At 34.3% G+C, this 21065-nt stretch overlaps 1 protein-coding gene across 1 annotated transcript in view; it reads right to left on the reverse strand.

The window, feature by feature from the left end:
- NEGR1 (neuronal growth regulator 1) overlaps nt 1-21065 on the reverse strand; it is a 920677-nt gene that overhangs the window by 800247 nt on the left and 99365 nt on the right. The gene's annotated exons all lie outside the window — the stretch shown is intronic.

Raw genomic sequence — 21065 nt, forward strand, 5'->3', positions numbered from 1 at the left:
TATTATTAAAGGAATGGCTATAAATAACTCTATTGTTTGGATATAATAATAAATGAAACATAATATATACAATGGTAAATATTAGAGAATAATTCTGCAAATGTGTCCCCTAGGGGGAAAAAAAAATACATGATAGAAAAAACAATACTTAAATGAAGTTTGTGATTTAAATTAATTTGTTCTTTTATTATTTTAATTCTACTTTTTCTCCAATCGTTTAAAATTGTTTCATAATGTACCAGAAATTCATACATCTCATTTATGCCATGAGTACTTTCTAATTGTTCTAACCTTTTCATCACTGCTAAAACCACTATGACTCTTATCCCAATAATGGTTCCCAGAGCATCTCTCTTTAGTAATAAAAATGTTCACTTCAAATGTTAGCAGTTAAGGGACACTGAAAAATTAACTATCAACTTCCATGAAAGAAGCCCATCCTTCATAACATTTCCAAATCACAATTTAAGGGAAGAAATGTCATGAACGGACAAATCACGTAACCTAGTGACGTAGTCAATTATCCTAAGAACAATTAGATTTCCATTTTGAAATATTTAACATTTTATGTAGGATAGTATCTCTTTATAGCTTGCCATTTTATCATAATTCAAATTTTTCAAAAATCACATATTAACCCCATTGTGATTCATAAAATATTTGGATATTTTTACCTACTAAGATTATAAATTGAAAATAAAATATTTGTCTTCATTGTCCTTTTATATAAAATACTTTTGAATATATTTGCTAAGCCAGGAATAATCTATTCTACTATTCGCAGAGCCAGTTTAGGCTTTCAAGCTCTTTACAGGCATCATGATGTGTTGAAGTAAGAGTACAGAACTTGGACAGACTCTTTATTTAATCTAAGCCTCAGGTTTCTCATCTGCAAAATGGGAATATTAACAAGTACTTCATAGACACTATATGAGATCACTAAAGTAATGTAACATTGGTGCCTGATACACAGAAAATGTTCAATAGTGAATCAGCTATTAACAGGAAACATCAAACATTAAATTGACAGACAAGATGTAGAAAAAGTGAGGAAGCAGATATGAATGAAGTGTCACATTTGATTTACCCAAGAAATAGGGAGGCTTGCAGCAAAATTTGGAAATACGCTTTTGATACTTCTCCATTTCACATTTCGGGTCTCCTAGCTATGCCTGGTCATTCTGACATACCTAGGACACTTAACTAAAAAGTGTTCATAGGGACAAAAAAAACAAAACAAAATTGAATGGGGATACAGGCACTAACACTCATTTACAAATATATTGCAAATACCTGCTTCGTGCCAAGCCTGCAGTGCTAATTGTCATTGACACATACACAGTCCTTTCCTCTATGGATCTTATAACTTTTGTTATATTTTATTCCTGCAAGGTCATTTTTGCATCCTCCCATAAATAAACCAAGATAACCAAATCAAGCCAAGCCAAACTAAGCAAATCAAAGTAAAGCAAAAGAAACAAACAAAAGGCCTTTGCAGGATGCTCTCTAGGTCTAGGCATAAGGGTGGTCCTGTTTATAAAGGAGTTTCACATATAAGAAAATTATCTGAACTATAACACCTGAAAATAACTGCTACCCCTTTAAGAAGTTAACATGAATCTCCTGGGAGGAGGATATTCTATAATAAACGGATGTATTAATATAGGAGTAAAGATTTTAGAAACTTTCACAGATGTATTCCAAGTCCACTTGTTTCAATCATATTTTATTATGCTTTATACATTACATTCTGATAATATAATATCAGAATAATATAATAATACAATATTATATAATATAATAATATTTATTATATAACAATATAATATCAGATCCTCTTGCAAATCTTCTATTTATATAAAAATCACTCTTTAGCACTTAACACTATTTTGGGGTTTAAGAGTCAAGAAGGGTATCTAGTACCTTTTTCTTAAGGTTTTAAAGGAATTACTCAACATAGGTCTTGAACAAAAAGTAAAACCATATTTTTGAAAGCAGTAGAAAAAAATCACCATCTATTGTAAATAAATTGTTTTATCTTTTAAATGTACTTTGCTAATAAGCAAAATATTCTTGCTTTTCAAAGTGAGAAATTGACTTTTTTTGATAACATTGTAGCGTGTCTATGGCAGATTCCACACACAGGGACTATTTCTTTAATCAATGAAAAAGTTATTTATTTATTTATTATTTTTTTTTGCGGTACGCGGGCCTCTCACTGCTGTGGCCTCTCCCATTGCGGAGCACAGGCTCCAGACGCACAGGCTCAGTGGCCATGGCTCATGGGCCCAGCCACTCCGCGGCATGTGGGATCTTCCCGGACCAGGGCACGAACCCGTGTCCCCTGTGTCGGCAGGCCGACTCTCAACCACTGCGCCACCAGGGAAGCCCCAAAGTTAAATTTTTCTTGCTGTTTTTTTGTCAGCGCTGCTATTACTGTAGTCTTTTATTTATTTATTTATTTATTTTAACCAAGGCACTACAGGGTTTCTGGGATGGTCCTCCTTCCATTTCATAAATTCTGTCCAGTATAAACCAGTTAGCAGCATTACTAGACTAGAACAAATGGAAGAGAATAAAGTTTCACACAAATGAATAAACACAAATAAACAATGACAAATATTTTCTTTTTCTTATTCTGAACATAAATTTTTTTTTATATTGTCTGCTTTTTCAATTTTTTGATAACAAAGAAATTACCTGTACTATATTTGATGTAAAATTTCCTACTCTTTCAGATTACTTGTTCTACTCCAAATAATACAGAGCTCACATTGTTTCTTTCTTTTTTTTAATGTTATATTGGTGATTAGGAAAAATGCTTCACACTTCCAAAATATAAAGACATTTTCATTGATACATCAGTGATAAACATTATGATAAAGATATTTAATATAAATTCAATCCCTAATTTTAGCATTTTGAACACTTACTTTTATAAAGGTGAGGTAGAGATTCTGCATGTTGTGACCCTTAGTATATTTCTTATACACAGATACATATGTAAGTTTAACTGGGGAGCTGTTTACACTTACAACTGGGTGCACAACTGTAAAAGCAGTGTGCTTATTATGAAGATGGTATTTGTTAAATTTGAGAAAGGCTAGGTTAAACATTCTATGTAATGTGAAATGTCAGCTGAGCTACCATAATGAAGACACTGACAAAACGAACTTAGTGGGGTCCTATCATAGCCACTGCTTGCTATGAATCCAAGGCCACACCACCTCATCATGTGGGACTAAGTACGAAGACGGCCATTCATCAATACTGATGCACATGCTATTTGATGCCCTTTGAAGACTTTTCCATTCCCCATACAGGCCAAGAACAGAAGCCAACCTGATAGACAAAGTGATCAGTGCTGCATACCTACTTAAGAACAGAGCTACACACGATACCCTGTCCAAGAGTACAGAAAATAGCTGTTGTCAGAATGAACATCTGGCAGTATTTGCTTGAGCAAATCTCCTGCGTTTTCACTATATGATCCATGAAAGTCCTGGAAAATAAAGTAAAGACCCCCAAACCAGAGTATAGGCCTATACAGAAAAAAGCATGTGGAGATTAGCCATGGAAGGGATTAGAAATTCGGAATGGCCCTTTGGTAGCACATACGAAAAGCTCTACGCTAAAGCCATGCGTTCTTTGCCACCTGAGAGAGTGTATACTGTCATCTGTGAAATATGGGCACTTAAAGTCTCTGAAGTGTTGGCTCAAGGTCAAAAGACATCCTGAGGAAATATTCTATGAATATAATATTCTGTAGTATTGGCAGGATGTAAAATGTCTTAGATGATGTACTACAGGAAACAGGATATTCTGTGGAAATTGTACCCTTTAGTGGAGCTCTCAAGTGCTGGTGTAGTACTTGCCCAGCTGCTCTATGGGCAGGCCAGGTAGCAGGCCCACTTTCCTACTGGTGTAGAAAGGGCTAGTGCCTGAGGGTACTTTACTACCTTTTATACAGCACGGTGGCTCCACTCCCTCACCAGCTTCTGTATAGCACACTCAACGATCCTCGCTTCTTCTCTTCCCCCTTTCTCTCTTTGCCCCTGCATGATGCATTCACTTCTAAAATTTTGGATTCAATTTTAAATCAGATAGAACTGAAATAGAGCTGTCTCTATGGAAATAAAAATGAAGACTTTTTTCTAGGTCACCACATTCCAGATTGGAAGGCCATTTGTGCAGTAAACTGAGCTATCATATGACAATGAATAATAAAAACTGTAATCTACAGTATATAGTAGTTGATCAAGTTTCCCATAATCATTACTTTGGTTGAGCTTAAAAATATAATGACCAGAATTGAAATGAAGATATTGCTCTGTGTGTGTGTGTGTGTGTTTGTGTGTGTGTTTTTATCATAAATACGCTGTGGCATGAACTGTCTAAGGATTCAGTTGATAATGAGGATAGCTAAGAGGATCTAATTTGACATGTTAAACCGAACCTGAAATGAAATCAAACACAGGTGTAAGGTCCTTATGTGGCTGAATAATACATCTGCTGAGGTTGCAGGTGGTGAGTACTTTGGCTAGATAGTGTGAAATTAGTATAGTAGATCCTAAAGATCTTCTAAAGCTTAGACATGAGCATTTTCCTCTGTGCTTGTAGATGTCTATTGCCATTCCAATTTTTATACTTTGGTTTCAAAATCCACTTAGGTTATATTCTCAGCTGTAAACTTTTATTTCCAGCAGAGAATCAGAGTATTTAAGATTAGGAGGAGTCTTTCCAATAATCTCACTTTTCTGTAACCTCTATCCTTCATAAGTGAGAGAAGAAACTCTTATCTCTAAGAAAACGATAGGCCAAAACATATATGTCTTGGTTGATTAAACACAACACCTTGAATATCACTCAGAGGTAAAACGGGCACTGCAGAGCACAGGTGCGATATTGGGTTCACATTCGTAAAGTAAATGGGTCACTGAATCCTGCACAACACAAAACCTCTCCATGGTCTTCAAGGACAGCTCCAAGTTTAAAGTATTACAGGACTTCAGTAAGGAGGACAATCGCTGGCTAACTTCAAACATTAAATACTGCAGGCAGTGTCACATACTCATTCTCCACAAATGAAATTCTTCAGTCTCAATGAATTTAAAGAACACAAAGGAATGCAGAGTTTTGCTTAGGCATTATGCATTTCAGTATCCCTTGTGTCTGATGCCACACATTTTACTTGAATATAATAATATGTTACTAGATGTTATGATTATTTTCTAAGCACTTTTGAATATTTTGAGGAGACATTATGATTCATATTTAAATGGATACTGTTAGAAAGACTGTCAGAAAGACACAAATGGGCACATGCACAAATCTTATGGATAGAAGAATATTTTAGGCTTTACATTTTATATATTTAAATTAATTTAGCTTTTGAATAAAAACATAAATTCACAAACTATGCATATTATAAATGAACCTAAAATTAAGACGTATTGTAACTTCCAAAAGCATTCCCTGCCTCTTTGACACTATGATAATATGTAATCTTGGTTAAATTGAATAGATTTTATACAATTTGTTCATTACATATATATTTTTGAAAGTGTATCTTCATATGTTTATAACTATTCATTTTTGAATGAATAACCAAAGTTTCTGCAAGCAATGTCTCACTTTCTTTCAAAAGATAAGTTGGATTTACAGAAGCTGGCTGAGCTCATTATACAGCAGTACTGAGTGTGAAAGTATCAAGGTTTCATTCCTTTTTCCAACTCAAACAGCTGCTACCATCTTGGAAGAAGCAGGTGTTGATACGTGAACAATATTAGCACTAAAAAGAACAGATCATTTGGTGATGACTTTTCTCACTGGAATATTATATCAAAATACTTTTAAATTCCCCCAAGTGCCCAGGTGAAAAGGCAAATTAAACTTTAGATAGTCTAAAAATATCTGAATAGTTTCATTAGTTCTCCTTACCAATCCAATATGTACTTATACAAATTATAACTTTAAAAAGGAAATTATATTTCAGGAATTTTATAGTTTATATGACTCTATATGGAGATATTTTTAAATAAAAAAGTATATTTCAATAGTAGAGATACCAGAGAAGCAGCTGAAATAAGTCAAATAGTCCAAACATTAAAATCCAAATTTGGAACTTTAAAATAAACTCAGTTTCCAATAATATATACATAGATTCTATCATGACAATGTCATGTCACTGAAAATACTAACAAAAGAGGTTTCCCTTGTGTTGTTTTTCCAGAAAGGTCATTAGAAAGCCTTTTATATAAATGGAGCATTCTCAGAATATTAAAAAAGTGTCATTTTATTAACAAAACATTCTTTTTGAGGCTAGAATTTAAGACTCTCTGAAGGTAGAACAATGCTATATAAAAATGTGAAGTAAGGCTAAGAGTTGGATTTTTATATTTGTTGTCAGTCCTTTTGTACCTAGGGAAATACAGATAAAAACACCACACTGAAACTATTATTTAAGTATCTCCACAGCAAGAATCTATCCATGTTTCATGGCAGATTGAATTCTGTGAATTAAGCAGAGAATTGCTGTGCTTAGCTCTGTTCAGTTATGTGGATACTTTTTATTATGTACTTATTGAGTCATAAGCTGCTACTTTGTGCAGTTGTTTCAGGAACTCCAGAGTTTGGATGAAAAGAATTTACTGCTAAAGGGACGTGAAGCCCTGAGAGTTTTTTCTCCATAATCTGGGACAGATTTTGAAAAGAGATGGACTTGCAGGGCACAAGGATCCATGCTTTGGGAAGAGGCCATTTCTGGGGCAGCAAAGAAGATACCAGGTGGTGGCCCTTAGACTGGTTTGAGAAAGAACCTCTAACAACCATTGTGGAAGTTTGGGTGTGAATTCTTAGGTATGTGATGGCTTGAAGTATTTCTAGGGATAGAAGTAAGCTTGTCCTTATCCCCAAATTAATGGATGTCAATCAAGAGTTTTGCTCCCCAGAGGCATTTAGCAATGTCTGGAGACATTTGTGATTGCTATGGCTGGGAAGGATGCTACTGGCATCTAGGTGATGGAAGCTACCAAATGTCCTAAAAGGCATAGGGCAGCTACCTATTAAAATAATATCTAGTCAAAAATGTCCATATTACAGCTGTTGTGAAAGCCAGCCCTACAGGAAGGCCAAGAATGATGTTTCTCTGTGTTTTATACTTTTCCTGTATGTCCTTAATTATTCATTCAACTAGTGTTAAAGTTACAGTTCAGGCTTAGTTGTGCTGTCAGGAACTATGGAAAAGGTAATAGCCACAGTCAGCTTTAGATTATTTAATTCAGTTAAATTAAACTATATATTATTTGAGTATACAGGAAAAGACAGAAAAACAAAGGAAAGACATTGCCCCACTGCCCCTAGTCAAGAGTGACCACCATCAATGAAAACTACTGTGCCCAGCAACGACATCTTATGTAACATGGGAAGCAAACATAGCAGTATATTCAAGACAATGGGAGACCAGAGTAGAACATAAGATTTGTTCTTAGAAGCACATCTCCAGGACACGCCAGAAATCACCAGGAGGCAGGTTGAAACAAGAGCCTAAATACTAATAATTTGGGCATTAAGAGTCATCATGATCTCATTATGTGACCTCATATAGGCAGCAAAAGCTAGAATGATTTAAGTGATACTTCTTAAAAAATCTACATCTATAATATAATAAACACTGCCTGAGCCCTAGGAATACAGTGTAAAAAAGAAAAACGACTGCTCTCTTAATGGCAACATTAAAAAGCAATTGCAATAATGTACACCTAAGTATATCATAATTAATTAAAATATCATTAGTGATAATTTCACATTTTTGAGAAAGATACAGTTTTCTGATAAGATAGGAATGCTATGTCTTAGACAATTTTTCCAGTAATGTTACAGATTGCTGTTGTTTAGAAAATACAGATTTATATTATCTCTCATTTATTTTGCATTCCTGAAATAAAACCATACAATAGAATTTTATAAAAGCCAGTTTTTCTTGAGAAAAAGATTAGCAAAATATTGTGAGTCACCAAAAATGTTGTAATGCACTAATTCATCAGCATTCTAAAATGGTGTCATCCCAAATTTAAGCATGTTACTAGTTTTCTGGATTATATTTATTTTACAGTAAGTATATGAAGATGATTACACATATTGAGCAATCATTAAATTGTCAGTTAATCCTTGTAACAGATACCAACATTGTTCCTGCTTTCTATATAAGGAAACAGCATATATGAACCTCCCTAAGGTCATCTTTTTGTTAAGCAATGAGGCCCAGATCTTAACCTTGCCTCCAGAGCCTATACTGCTAACCTGTGACAGGAAGTTAAGCATTTGCAGTAAAGCCTTTGGTTAATAACCATATGTTTTAAAAGCATTCTTGCTATTATTTTATGCTTACTTTTCTTTTATTTGCTTTCTTTCTACCATGCCCTAGACCATAAACACACAAATGTGATTAGAAAGCATTAGCTACTGAAAATAGTCAAGCTGGGAATTTGAACAACATATAAACCAAATGGAGTTTTATGAGAATGTTGTATTAGAACAAATTAGTTGCTAAGCTAGGCTTGGAGTAGAGTTGAGCCACTTATCTGATTTATTAAGCTATCTGAAGGTGTCACTTTACAAAAGCCAATTCGAAGCTTTGAAACATGAATTTTGTCCTTCTCTGAAACAATGTCAAGGTAAATGATACACTATTCTCCTTGGACCATATATGCACATATACTTTTTTTTTCCTTTCTTTTTTTTTCAATTTTTAACATAAGAAAGTAGAAATAAAGTGTGTTATTTGATTATTGCATCATGGGTCATGTTTTCGACTAGGAAATGGAAAATGAACAATTGCAAAAACAGAATAAGAGCAGCATCATAGGCAGTGAGCATTTTCTTGTAAGTACAGGTTCATGTATGGCATTTAGAGATACCACAGGAGTAAATACCCCCAGGATACAAGGACTATAAAACAATTATAACTTACATAAATCTTCAGACAAGCATATATATATATATATTTAGTTTTAAGTAAAGATAATAACATTTAAAATTTTTAAATATCATAGGGTGAATGTGAAGCTAGACTTCCATCAAGTTCAGCAAGTGTTCAGGCCACTGAATTAAGTGTCCCTTGAGCCTGGCATGGAGCCTATTATTTCCTTTAAGCTACAGCTTATCTTGTGTTGAACTGCTGCCCTGACAGCCTAAATGACCCTTTAGAGGACCTAATGCATTTCTAAAAGAAAGTAGCTTACATTCAGAATGTAACTCGTTGACTTGAAAACTGTTTTCTTTTTGCGTGTGTGACAAAAGCAGAAATATCCTTGAGTGGTCTAAGCCCAGGTATGGCTGCCATTTATCATCCCTACTCATTGCCTCTACCTGCTGTCTTCACTCTAAAGACCAACTTTCTCAAGGGCTGTCTCACAAGCATCTGAAACCAGCTCTGATATTTCCCCAATATTCCACTTTGTACTTTGTGAGCCCACTTCAAATGACATCCAATCCTTTTTCAGCTTCCAAATGTTTATCATTTTACTCATACAAATACTTTAAGATCCAACTGAAAATCTCATGAAATATCTGTGCTATTTAAATATTTTCCTTGCTTTTAGAATTTACACTTTTTCTGTAGAGTACCTAATGCTTATAATTGTCTAGATCATCAGGGTCTCGAATATTTACATTTACAGCCCTCTATTCTTGTTTTGCTAACTCCCCCATTTTTTCTCACTTCTTTTACCATAACAGAAAGATAATCAAGGTAGGAGGAACCAAATTAAGTGCACCGATTTGGGATTTTTAAACTAATGCAATAGTTAGACTAATAGGTATAACACTGAAGATCTGATAGACAAGAGGAAGATTTTTAAATTAAAATATCATTTGCTTAGAGTACGGATTACTGTAAATAACTCCCCAAAGGTAAATAAAATGTTTTTCTTCTCTATTTTTACAAACACCCTTTAAAATCTGACATTCTAATTTTTTCTCATGTTAATTAATATAACCATTTGCTCTTTTGTGGAATTGTTAGAGCAGTTGGCATGAGTTTTGACATAGTTCATGATATTAGATTTATCATTATTGGTATTATATTAAACAATTATGATTTATAAGAACAATACCTGCTGGGAAATTACCATTAACAACTAAAAGTACTGAAAAAAGGAATAGCAAAACATCAAAAACAGTTGTCTCCGACTGTTACATGGAATGTAGCATTAGAAATTTTAATTAGCAAGGTTGCTCTTGTAGAGAAAAGAGTTTTGTGGTGAAGCATATTTTGATATACGGAAGATATATTGTTTATGTAGAGGAAAACAGTGGGTCAAACAAAATATTAAATATATTAATTAATAAAATATGAATTCATGAAAACAAGTGAGAAAGTGAGAATATCTGTATATACAGATTTCCATCAGCAATTTTAGAACCAATGATCCTACTGTAGCTACAACACCAGGTTTCCCAGGTTATTAATCCAACAGCACACCCAGGGAATTCTGGAGAGGATGGAGCATTGCAAATTTCCTTTAGGTGCCATCTTTCATGTACCTGCAACAGGACAAGAAGAGCTTCCTACTCTGTCTTCTTTCACTGCCATACTCTTCTCCAGGCAACTCTCCTTCCTTCTACCTCTTTCATATTTTTTAAGCAATTGCCTCCTCTTTACCAAGTCTGACTTCTTGAAAGCTTGAAATAGATTTTGTAGCAAGGCATGATGTCCATCTTCAGCATCTAAATATTTATAAAATTGGCAATAGTACTATGTTTGTTGAATAAAATATATCCCTTGATTTTGGAAGTATCCTCCCCACTATTTGCAGTCTTTAGGTGCTGCTACCTTGGGAGATAGGTAGCAAGAGGGAAAGGAAGACTATGGATAATTTCTAAATGTGTGTCTCACTGATATCAACTAGCACATCAGCTTTTGATTAGATATGAATGAATAAGTGATATTTTTGCTTGGCTAACTGTCTTATTAATTTCCAGTATCAGGAATACAAATTGAAGTACTTTAGAAAGAAAGAGTTGTTATAATTAGGAAAGGAAATGGTACACAGTTGACTAAATTAGAGACCAGGTGCTTTCTCTCTACCTTCTCTCCTTTTCATTGTATGCCTTGTTCTCTTCAACAAGAAAGCTCAAAATAGTGATATTTCTTCAAATTTGGAGCCAGTGAAGCTTTGGGCTCTCATCTTTCATTTTATCACTAAAAAGTAAAGGGACTTTTACTGCCAAGAATCAGGTTGAAAAGATAAAATCTCAGATTAAAAAAAAAAAGTTTTGTTCAAATGACTGTCTCCTGAATTAATTTTCATAGTCAAAAATGATCAAGTGCTATGATTGACCAACCTTAGCTTAGACACTAATGTCTTAGAAACCCCCTGGGGATACAGGGATGAGATTTATGAACTCATGGTCGTTACCACTCAGACAATATTGCTAGTTTGAGGTGGGAAGCAATTCCTCAAAACAAGGAGATGCTATCCCAACAATGAGAAAGGAGTTCTGTCTGGCCAAACTACAACGTCCTACCACATTAGCTGTATCACAAACAAAGCCTCCTAGTCTTTTCTTTGACTACGTTTCCCTTAGGCTTCACGCTTTAAAGTATAAAGTGATATGAAAATATCATAAAATAAAGAGAAATTTTAAAAAAATCACAGCTATTTTAAAATACAGAGAAGTTAAAGAAAAAAATCAGGAAATATAATTTTTAATTTATTGAATTGTGGGTAAATAAGTACTTGAGAATTGAATAATTTCACACAATATTACAGTATTTTCAAAGTAAATAATAATTTTTAGTAAACCAAATAAAATAAATAATTGTTAAATGCAACATAGAGTGGTATACAATATGAGAATTTGTACAAATTAAAATGATCAAATCAATATATCTAAAGCAAAAGGGGAAAATGTAAGTGATATTTCTCTTTCTAGTGCTTCTTATTGGCACCGTAAAACTACCCTCTAATTTCAGGTTTCTTGCATCTTTTCAACAAAATCTTTTGTTTGCTCAAGACAGTTTATTTTAATTGAGCTCTGTCTATAAAGTGAAATTTAAATTAACCTTGAAAGAGTTTCACTTAATATCCTTCTATGAAATTTTAAGAATTACATAGTATTCTCACTTTAGAATCAAGTGCTTTCCTTCAAACGAATGCAACACTCTGTATTGATTGGTTTATATAAATTCATCACATTAATTATTCCAAATTTACAACTGAGGCTTTTCACAAATTTTGCAGTAACTCGTATTCCAGGAAGAGAAAATCATGGCCATTATTTAGAAGGTATTTACGTTAAATCTTGGAGAGAATTCATGAAGTGAAAGAAAAATCAGTCTCTTCTTTTCTTTCTTGCCCGCTTTCTCTTTTCCTTTTCTCTCTGTCTAAATACACACACAAGTATACAAACATGAACTATTTTGAAGAGAAGAAAATGAAAATATTTTCTTTTGACCCTGAATAGCGTGGCTGGGAAAAAGAAAGTAACACGGATTTAGGTAGAATTAGTGGGATTCTCTTTTCAGGAAAGCATCCTGCTCTACTAGGGAGTAGCCATGGGGGTGACCTCAGTCTTCAGAAACTGTGAGGTAGGGAAAGTGACTACATATTTGGTGGGTTTGGAAACTTTATCTAATGCATATTAGCTGAGATAATTAGGGTGAAACTGATAATAATGGAAGATGCAAAAGAGAAAGAAGAGGATATAACAATGGTTTTTGAATTTTTAAAATATCTGGGGTAAGAAAAATACATTAAACTTATTTTCCACAATAATATATCAGGGTAATTAGTAGGAAGTTTAAAGGAGTCAGATATTTATACATATTCAGCAGTTGTTATGAAGAAAATTTATTAAGTGTTGTTGAACAAAATTCTTATAATGCCTATATTAGGAAAGTGTTAAATGTAAGTTAGACCTTTAAAAATAATACTCATATTTTTGAATCAGCTTTAAACAACTTTTTCCCTGAACATCAGCAAGGTGCAACTTTCAGGACATTCTATTAAATATTGTCCTACTGGACTTTAAAATGACTTCAACTGTCCTTGATAAACAATTTATTATTTTATATATTAATTTCATAATAGATATATTGCTGTATAGCAGTTTAATTCCTATTTTTAACTAAATAATCTATTCTAAGATATTTTGCCTCAGGCCTGAACTGAGTGTGTAATCTTATAAATTAGGAATTAAGTATATTACCTCTACTGAGTTCTTCTTTATGGTTTTAAATATTATTTCTGCTTCTGACCTTTTACAAGATTCAACAGGTTAATGAAGTATAAACTTCCAATGGTTATCTTTATGCAAATAGTTCTTTATTTATGCAAGTTTTTTTTATGTGATGCAAAATTTATGCCAAGCTCTCCATTAAATGGATCTATACCAATGAGGTTTTACTTCTGACCCTTTGTTTTTAACACAGAATTATTTCTGACACTTCTTAATCCTTGAGAATCTTTTCCAAATTTAGTGAACTTTAATAAATGTCAGTTAAAGGTTCACTGACAAATTAGAGGTGAATAGAAAGACAAATTAAATATTTAACACAAAAATGTTCAATAGAAGAGGAATAAGAGGTATCTCTTGAGACCACTATATTGGAAAATAAAAAAAAAGTGTAGGATCATTAATACTGGTTTCAGAAGTTTATAATTAATCAGAGAATTCCAATCTACATTTCCTTATATTTTCTATAATGTAAATTGTTTTATTTAGACACATACACAATTCCCTCATTTGTACCTCTTTTAAAACTTCTTTTGTGAAATTCTATGTCCTGATAGGATATAAGCCCTCCAGGGATTAGAAATCTTTCTGCTGCCTTAGGTAGTTCTGTGCTACTCCAAAGCATTCAGAGTCTCACACTTCCTAGCACTCAAATATTTTTTGGAATTAAGGAATGAATGTTTCATCTACGTCTTTGCTACTTTTTAAATGACATGAATCTATACTCCAGACCTGTCCTTAAATATAACCTTTTCAAGATTTTTCTTGACCGTGCTATTTGAAATTTCAAACTCATTTTTACCCCGATTTATTTCATAGAACTTATTACATTCTAAAACACTATATGTTTTAACTCATTTATTTCTCTACTGTCTGTCTCCCCACAGCTAGAATATAAGCTCCATGAGGACAAGGTATTGGGCTGTTGTGATCTCTACAGTAACATGAGTGCCTAGCCCATGGTAGGTGTTCAAAATGAAATGTGGAATGAACAGATAAATGCAAATTTTATCACTCTTAAAACTCAAAAACTTTTAGGGGTTGCAGAGCCAGGAAAATACTTAATTTTTTAAATATGCATCTTTACAAGCCTTATGTTTATTTTCAATGAGCAATGGAAAAAATGCATTTGTTTACAATTTTACATCTAAGTACCCAAGTTTGCTAATTTGCCATATTTACTGCTTGACATAGTTGTAGGTATCAGAAGCTAACATTTCCTCTGTGTCTTGGTTTATGTATCCCCTGTGGTCTTTGAGTTTCCACCGAGACTTTTTATTGAATAAAATCTGAGGTACACAGTTCTTTCAGTTCTATTCATCTGTTATATATTGTACAGGAACCCTATTGATGTGGTGGTGAGTTGTGGTGGGTAAGGAAGCATTTTGTATTCCTGTCATTAAGTCTCAGTCTTTTAATGAGACTGTGCCCCTTGGCTGCGACCTAAACAAGTACTTCTAATTCCCCTGTTCCCCCAACCCATGCTTACATGAAATAGGAAGACTACAGGGGACCAGAGTTGGGTATTTCCATTTCTCCAAGTTAGGTAGCCTCTGGTAAAATACTTTCCATTGAGGGAAGACCTTGTTAAGGAGAACAGAGTCTCAAAAATGGCTTCTTTTCCCCCCCTTCCTGTGAGAAGCAGGAGGGGATATTTCTCCAAACTAATTTAATGTAGAAAAATAAATTAAAGAAAAAGTGCCCATTCAAGAGACAGAATCTAATAGTTTTTACATATATTACTTTGTTTACAAGAATTTCAGTATAAAGATATTAGTATGCTCTATTTCTCTAAATCTGGGTGTATATACTGAGGATTAAAAATCCTCATGTGGTTCATGGGTACAAGAACACACAAAAGTATCCCTTTGTCCTTACTGGTATCTATTGGAGATTCTATCAAAGAAACACTGAATAAGGTCAAGTTCAGAAGCTGCTGACAAGTAAAATTAGCATTGTTAGTTAAATGTTTACCTACGAGAAACAGACTGTGATTCTTAAACTTAAGTTTCTGAAGTTTAATGAAGTCAGTTTTTGCTGCCAATTCTTTATCTGCTGTTATTTTAAATAATTTCTGATTCCTCTCCAAGGACTGTTTTTTGTTTTTTGGGTTTTTTGCCATAGATATTGTTGTAATTTACTCTTGACAAGTACTACTGATATCCTACTTATACAGGATAAAAGTACGTTATTTATGAAAACATCGATACTTGAATGTTGGCAAACTGTTGTGCTTTTTAAATTTATTTTTTAAAAATTTATTTTATTTTTGGCTGCGTTGTGTCTTTGCTGCTGCACATGGGCTTTCTCTAGTTGCGGCTAGCAGGGCTACTCTTTGTTGCAGTGCACGGGCTTCTCATTGCAGCGGCTTCTCTTGTTGCGGAACGTGGGCTCTAGGCATGCCGGCTTCATTAGTTGTGGTGCGTGGGCCTAGTGGCTCTGCAACATGTGGGATCTTCCTGGACCAGGGCTCGAACCACCGTCCCTGCATTGGCAGGTAGATTCTTAACCACTGTGCCACCAGGGAAGCCCTGTGGGCAAACTTTTATTTAGAATCAACTTCAGAACTCCAAATTAAAAAAGAGACAAATCAATAAATTTCCAAGAACTGTTATAGGAATATTAATATGTTTTCTGAAGTTTTATAGGAAAATATCAAAAATTATGTGAAATGCATATTAAAATATCAAACTTTTCTTTCAACAACTAAATATCAGTCATTCAGAGTTGATCTGCTTGTAAACCCAGTATTTTTTATAGTTAAACTTTTGTAATGTCAAAATGTCCTTCTAGAAAGATGACTGGAGACCAAGTTGTCAAGTCATTAATTTTAAAGTAAAGTTGTCTTAACAGGAAACTGAAGGGAAAAACTGGTGGACTGAAACAAAGAATTTTGATATTGTGAAATGCTCATTGGTACTGGATGGCAGAATGGAGAAGTCACCAGGATTACAGAAAGTCAATGATTTAGGTGGTATCTTTGATGAAACTGATGAGCCTATACTGACCCATCATTATCACCCAAAGTATATAATTTACATTAGGGTTCAATCTAGAAGTTGTACATTCTATGAGTTTTGACAAATATATAATGGCCTACAATGACCGTTATAGTATTATACAGAGTAGTTTCACTGCTCTAAAAACCCTCTGTGCTCTGCCTATTCATCCCTCCATCTCTGCTTACCCCTGACACCCTCTGATCTTTTTACTGTCTCCATAGTTTTGCTACACTAGGCTTTTTTTAGAATCCTACATTACAGGTGAGTTACTGAGACCTGAGAGGTTCACTGCTATTCCTCAAACCACCTAGCTAGTCAAGTGTCTGTATCTCAATTAATACAAAGATATTTTGATCCTACTAATTTAAGTGCCTTTATTTTTATTTATTTATTTATTTATTGTTATTATTATTTTTGCGGTATGCGGGCCTCTCACTGTTGTGGCCTCTCCCATTGCGGAGCACAGGCTCTGGACATGCAGGCTCAGCGGCCATGGCTCATGGGCCTAGCTGCTCCACGGCAGGTGTGATCTTCCTGGACCGGGGCACGAACCCGTGACCCCTGCATCGGCAGGTGGATTCTCAACCACTGCGCCACCAGGGAAGCCCAATGCCTTTATTTTAAACCACGTTACTCTTTCCATATGATGTTATAAGTTTGCATCCAAATATTTATGTATCAAAAGGCCAGGATGTTATTTTACGTAAAACTTTAAAAAATGAAAAGGAAAATCTTTACACAACTTTAACCCTCTATTTTATTGCACTACTATGATGCAAGGAATGCAGTGTGGGGTATTGGGAAAAAAAGCACAGAATTAGAAGGCAAGAGTTCACTAAGCTTTTGCAGATTCTTCCAACTTTCTGAGACTCGATCTGCAATGTGTGGGAAATATTTCTATCACTAAGTACTGTGTAGATTAGGTCTAGACGTGGTACATCTGAAATCACGTTGTAAATTATAAAGTTCTTTTAAGTATAATGGATCACTATAATTATTAGATGTGCTTATGCAACTACCCATCAATAAAGAATGAATACAGTCTGAGTTGATTCAGGCAATGCTTATAAGTTCAATGATCACAAAAAAAAATGATCAGAAGCTAGTCACTGTCCAAAATTAACCAATAGAAAAGAGAAATAGTATCTAGAAGATACCACTGGTCTCCTGTTTCTAATCAATGTTCTGTCCCATCCTGCTCTTTCCTCTATTTATGACAATAAGTTTAATAGTCTAATTGAGCTTTCAGATGTGGTTTCTAAAAGCCACCTAAAAGGCAAAATGTTCACTTTCCCTCTTTGTAACTGTCTAAAATTGCTACTAATGTGATAGCATCGTGATTGATTGGAGTTCTCTAGGAAATAGTCCATTACTCAAAAGTGCTGAGATAAAATATATTGGAGATTAAAACTATGAGTTAGTTTCAAATAAGTGTTTAAACTGGGGGTAAACTTAAGAGTCATATGTGAATACAAGTGCTGATATTCTCTATTTATAAGAAAATTATTGATTACATTTTTTAGAAATATTACAGAAGCAAATATTATAGAAATATTACAGAATCAAATTTGAGATTATAGCTATTTTTCTCCAAAATGTATTTTTTATTCTTTTTAAATTGAGATTCCATACACTTCACATCTTACACTAACCTTGCATTGAGGCACTGCACTGTGAATACAACTATTGTATGCCATTGCTTTGAATGTATCTACGTAGCCCTTATGTATATAACAGCAAAGAAGAGAAGATTTATGAAAACTGTAAGATATTTTGTAGGCCTTTAGAAGATAGTTAAAAATCAGGACATGACTAAATCTTTTTGAAGATTTTCTAAGAAAGATACATACATTGCATTAGTACTGAAATATATTAAATAATTTGTCTTAGAAATTAATTGGAAAATTATTATAAAGATATTCATAAATCAACAATTTTTCACCTCTGATTTTTTACACAGTTCTAACAATGGAACGTAGAATGCTACATAGAATTTCATTCCTTGCTTTCTTTCTCCTCATAAGACGTCACAAACATTTCCTACAACTATATAAATTTTCATAACTATCTTTACAATATTCATAACAATTATATCCAATCAACATTCATTTGTTCAAAGCATTTCTAGAAAAGCTACTATGCTCTAAGCACTGTGCCAGGCACAAGGGACACATAATCCTAAGAATTTAATATCACTGTACTCAAACTCTACTGAGAAGAAGGACACCAGATAATTAAAATACAAAGTAGTAGATGTGATGATAGTGCTACACAGAATCATGAGAATCCAGAGAAGGGACACCTAACTAAGCCAAGCTCCAGGAGGATGTCAAACTCATAGAGCTAACTGTTGGTGGGTGAGTAGAAGTTAATCCGTCAATGTTAAGTGTGGATGAGTATTCCCAGGCAAAGGAGACATAGATAAATGCATTTGGCTTAAGGAAAACAGCCTGGCATTCTATGAAAGAAAGGATAAACACTTTAGGATGGCTCGAGCATGAAATAGGATACAGAGTGGTGAGAAATGGCTTAAGGTTGTAAGCAGGGACAATCGTGAGAAGACTACATGTCCTGACATGTAAGTCAGGGAGTATTGCCAAGAAGTTTAAAGCAGGAAAATAAAATGGCCAAACATAGATAGTTCATATACTGGCTACAAAATAGGAGCTAGATTTAAGTGGACAAAAAGTCAAAGTCTGGAAACAGTCAAAAGTCAGTTTCAAGATGAATTCAATGAACTTTCTGCATATAAAGTGGAATGACTATAGAAATGATTACACCATCATCTTCATAATAGTGAAAAGTAATATTTCATTGAGAAACTATCATCTGTCAGACACTGACTGAAGTGCTGTAGCTATAAGATCTTGTTTAACCTAATGATTTGGGTACTACTGTTATTCTTATTTCACAAATGAAGAAACTGAGTCATGGAGAAGGTATGGCTCTTTACTTATGGTGCATCGTTAGCAATTGGCAGAGTCAAGATTCAAAACCAGGCACATGTGATGTGATGTGATGAGTAAGAAAACAGGCCAAGGATAATACCTAGTTTTTAGTTAAATTTACTAGAATGCAGTGCCTCCAACTGAGGTTAAGAGATAATGAGAGAAACTCATTTTAGTGTATATCACAGTTTAACCATTTTTCTATTATTGGGCATTTATTTATTTCCAATATTTTATTATAAGTAATATTGCATTGGATAACAGTATACATATATAATTCCATGTTTTGAATTATTTTCTTCTTATAGAAATCAATGCTTGTATTTTTTTTTTTTTTTTTTTTCCGGTATGTGGGCCTCTCACTGTTGTGGCCTCTCCCGTTGCGGAGCACAGGCTCCGGATGCGCAGGCCCAGCGGCCATGGCTCACGGGCCCAGCTGCTCCGCGGCATATGGGATCCTCCCAGACCGGGGCACGAACCCGTATCCCCTGCATCGGCAGGCGGACTCTCAACCACTGCGCCACCAGGGAGGCCCTCAATGCTTGTATTTTTAATCTTTATACCAACAGTTTATGAAAGTAATAATTTCTTCAAAAAGCTTACTCATATTGGATATTTTTTTCTTCCTAAAGCATTAATAGTCTGACCTTCTGGATAAAAAACAACCCCTCTTCCCAACACAACAACAACACTATTTAAATGTGGAAAACAGCCTTATTTTTCTTTTATTTCTCCAAGCCTCCTAAAAATGTCAGTACATTCACAGACTATTTTTACAATCACTAGAGGACAACATATACAGTGCAAGGAGGGCCAATAAGGTCTATTGTTGAGAAGTGCATGATGACAATGAGAAGAAGTTTAGCTTGCTGCTTTTTAGATTCTAACTATGGCCTTTGAAAAAGGCACACTTTTCTAGAAGTTCAGGATCTTAAAAATTAAAAAGAACAGTATTAACCAATTTCTCAGAAGTCTATAAAAGGAGAGTTTTTTCAAAGACATACACAGAAGTTATTTAATACAGTGCAACTGGAAGTCAAGGATATTGCACAAATATTTTCTTTTTTCTATTTTGCTTTTGTTCATTTTTTAGTGGGAGGGGTTTAGACTCAAGGAAACAAGTTGTCAAGTTTAATCAAAATAATGACCACTTTTTTCTCTACTCTTTTATCCTCTGTCATTAATTTTATTAAAAAATCACAGATGTTGAATGTGTGATCAATAGCCAATTGTATTTCATGGATTTTATGGTCAGTCCCTAAAGACAGTCTATTCCATTTTCTCTTCCACTCCTCTGAACCTCACATATCCATTGGCTTGGAGAATCTCAATTAGTTCTCTTCTCAGTGGCACCTAGTCACAGCACTTCCCTTGCCCTCTACTGATTTTGCTTGACAGCTGGCATGAACAAGTAGGCTAAATCAGGACACCGATGACTCACAGAGGCTTGAGGTCCCATACAGCTCTTCTTCCTTACACTGTGTCTAGCAATGTTGTAACACTTCTTTTTCTCCCATGTGTTAGAATCCCTAGCTCTAACAATTATCCCCTCATTAGATGTGTTAGTTACATTTTTTTATCATCCTGCCAGGTACATGACATATTGAGATTCTGCATAGAATTTACTCAGCCACCTGATGAAATAGACCAAAGAATGTTGTCAAAATGCATTAGATATAGACTGGAATGCTCTAGCATTGTATTATTATTATTATCATTATCAACTGCTTGCTGACCCTATTCTCCATGCTGGTAACCACTGTGCTACCTTTATTCACTTCTAAACTTTTCAATGATCTATTTTATTTCCATTTCTATCCTCTCCAGCTACTCATTCTTTTCTTTCAAGTCAAACATCTAGAATTTATTGGAAACA

The sequence above is a fragment of the Mesoplodon densirostris genome, chromosome 2 (assembly GCF_025265405.1).
Source record: "Mesoplodon densirostris isolate mMesDen1 chromosome 2, mMesDen1 primary haplotype, whole genome shotgun sequence".
Taxonomy (NCBI): Eukaryota; Metazoa; Chordata; class Mammalia; order Artiodactyla; family Ziphiidae; genus Mesoplodon; species Mesoplodon densirostris.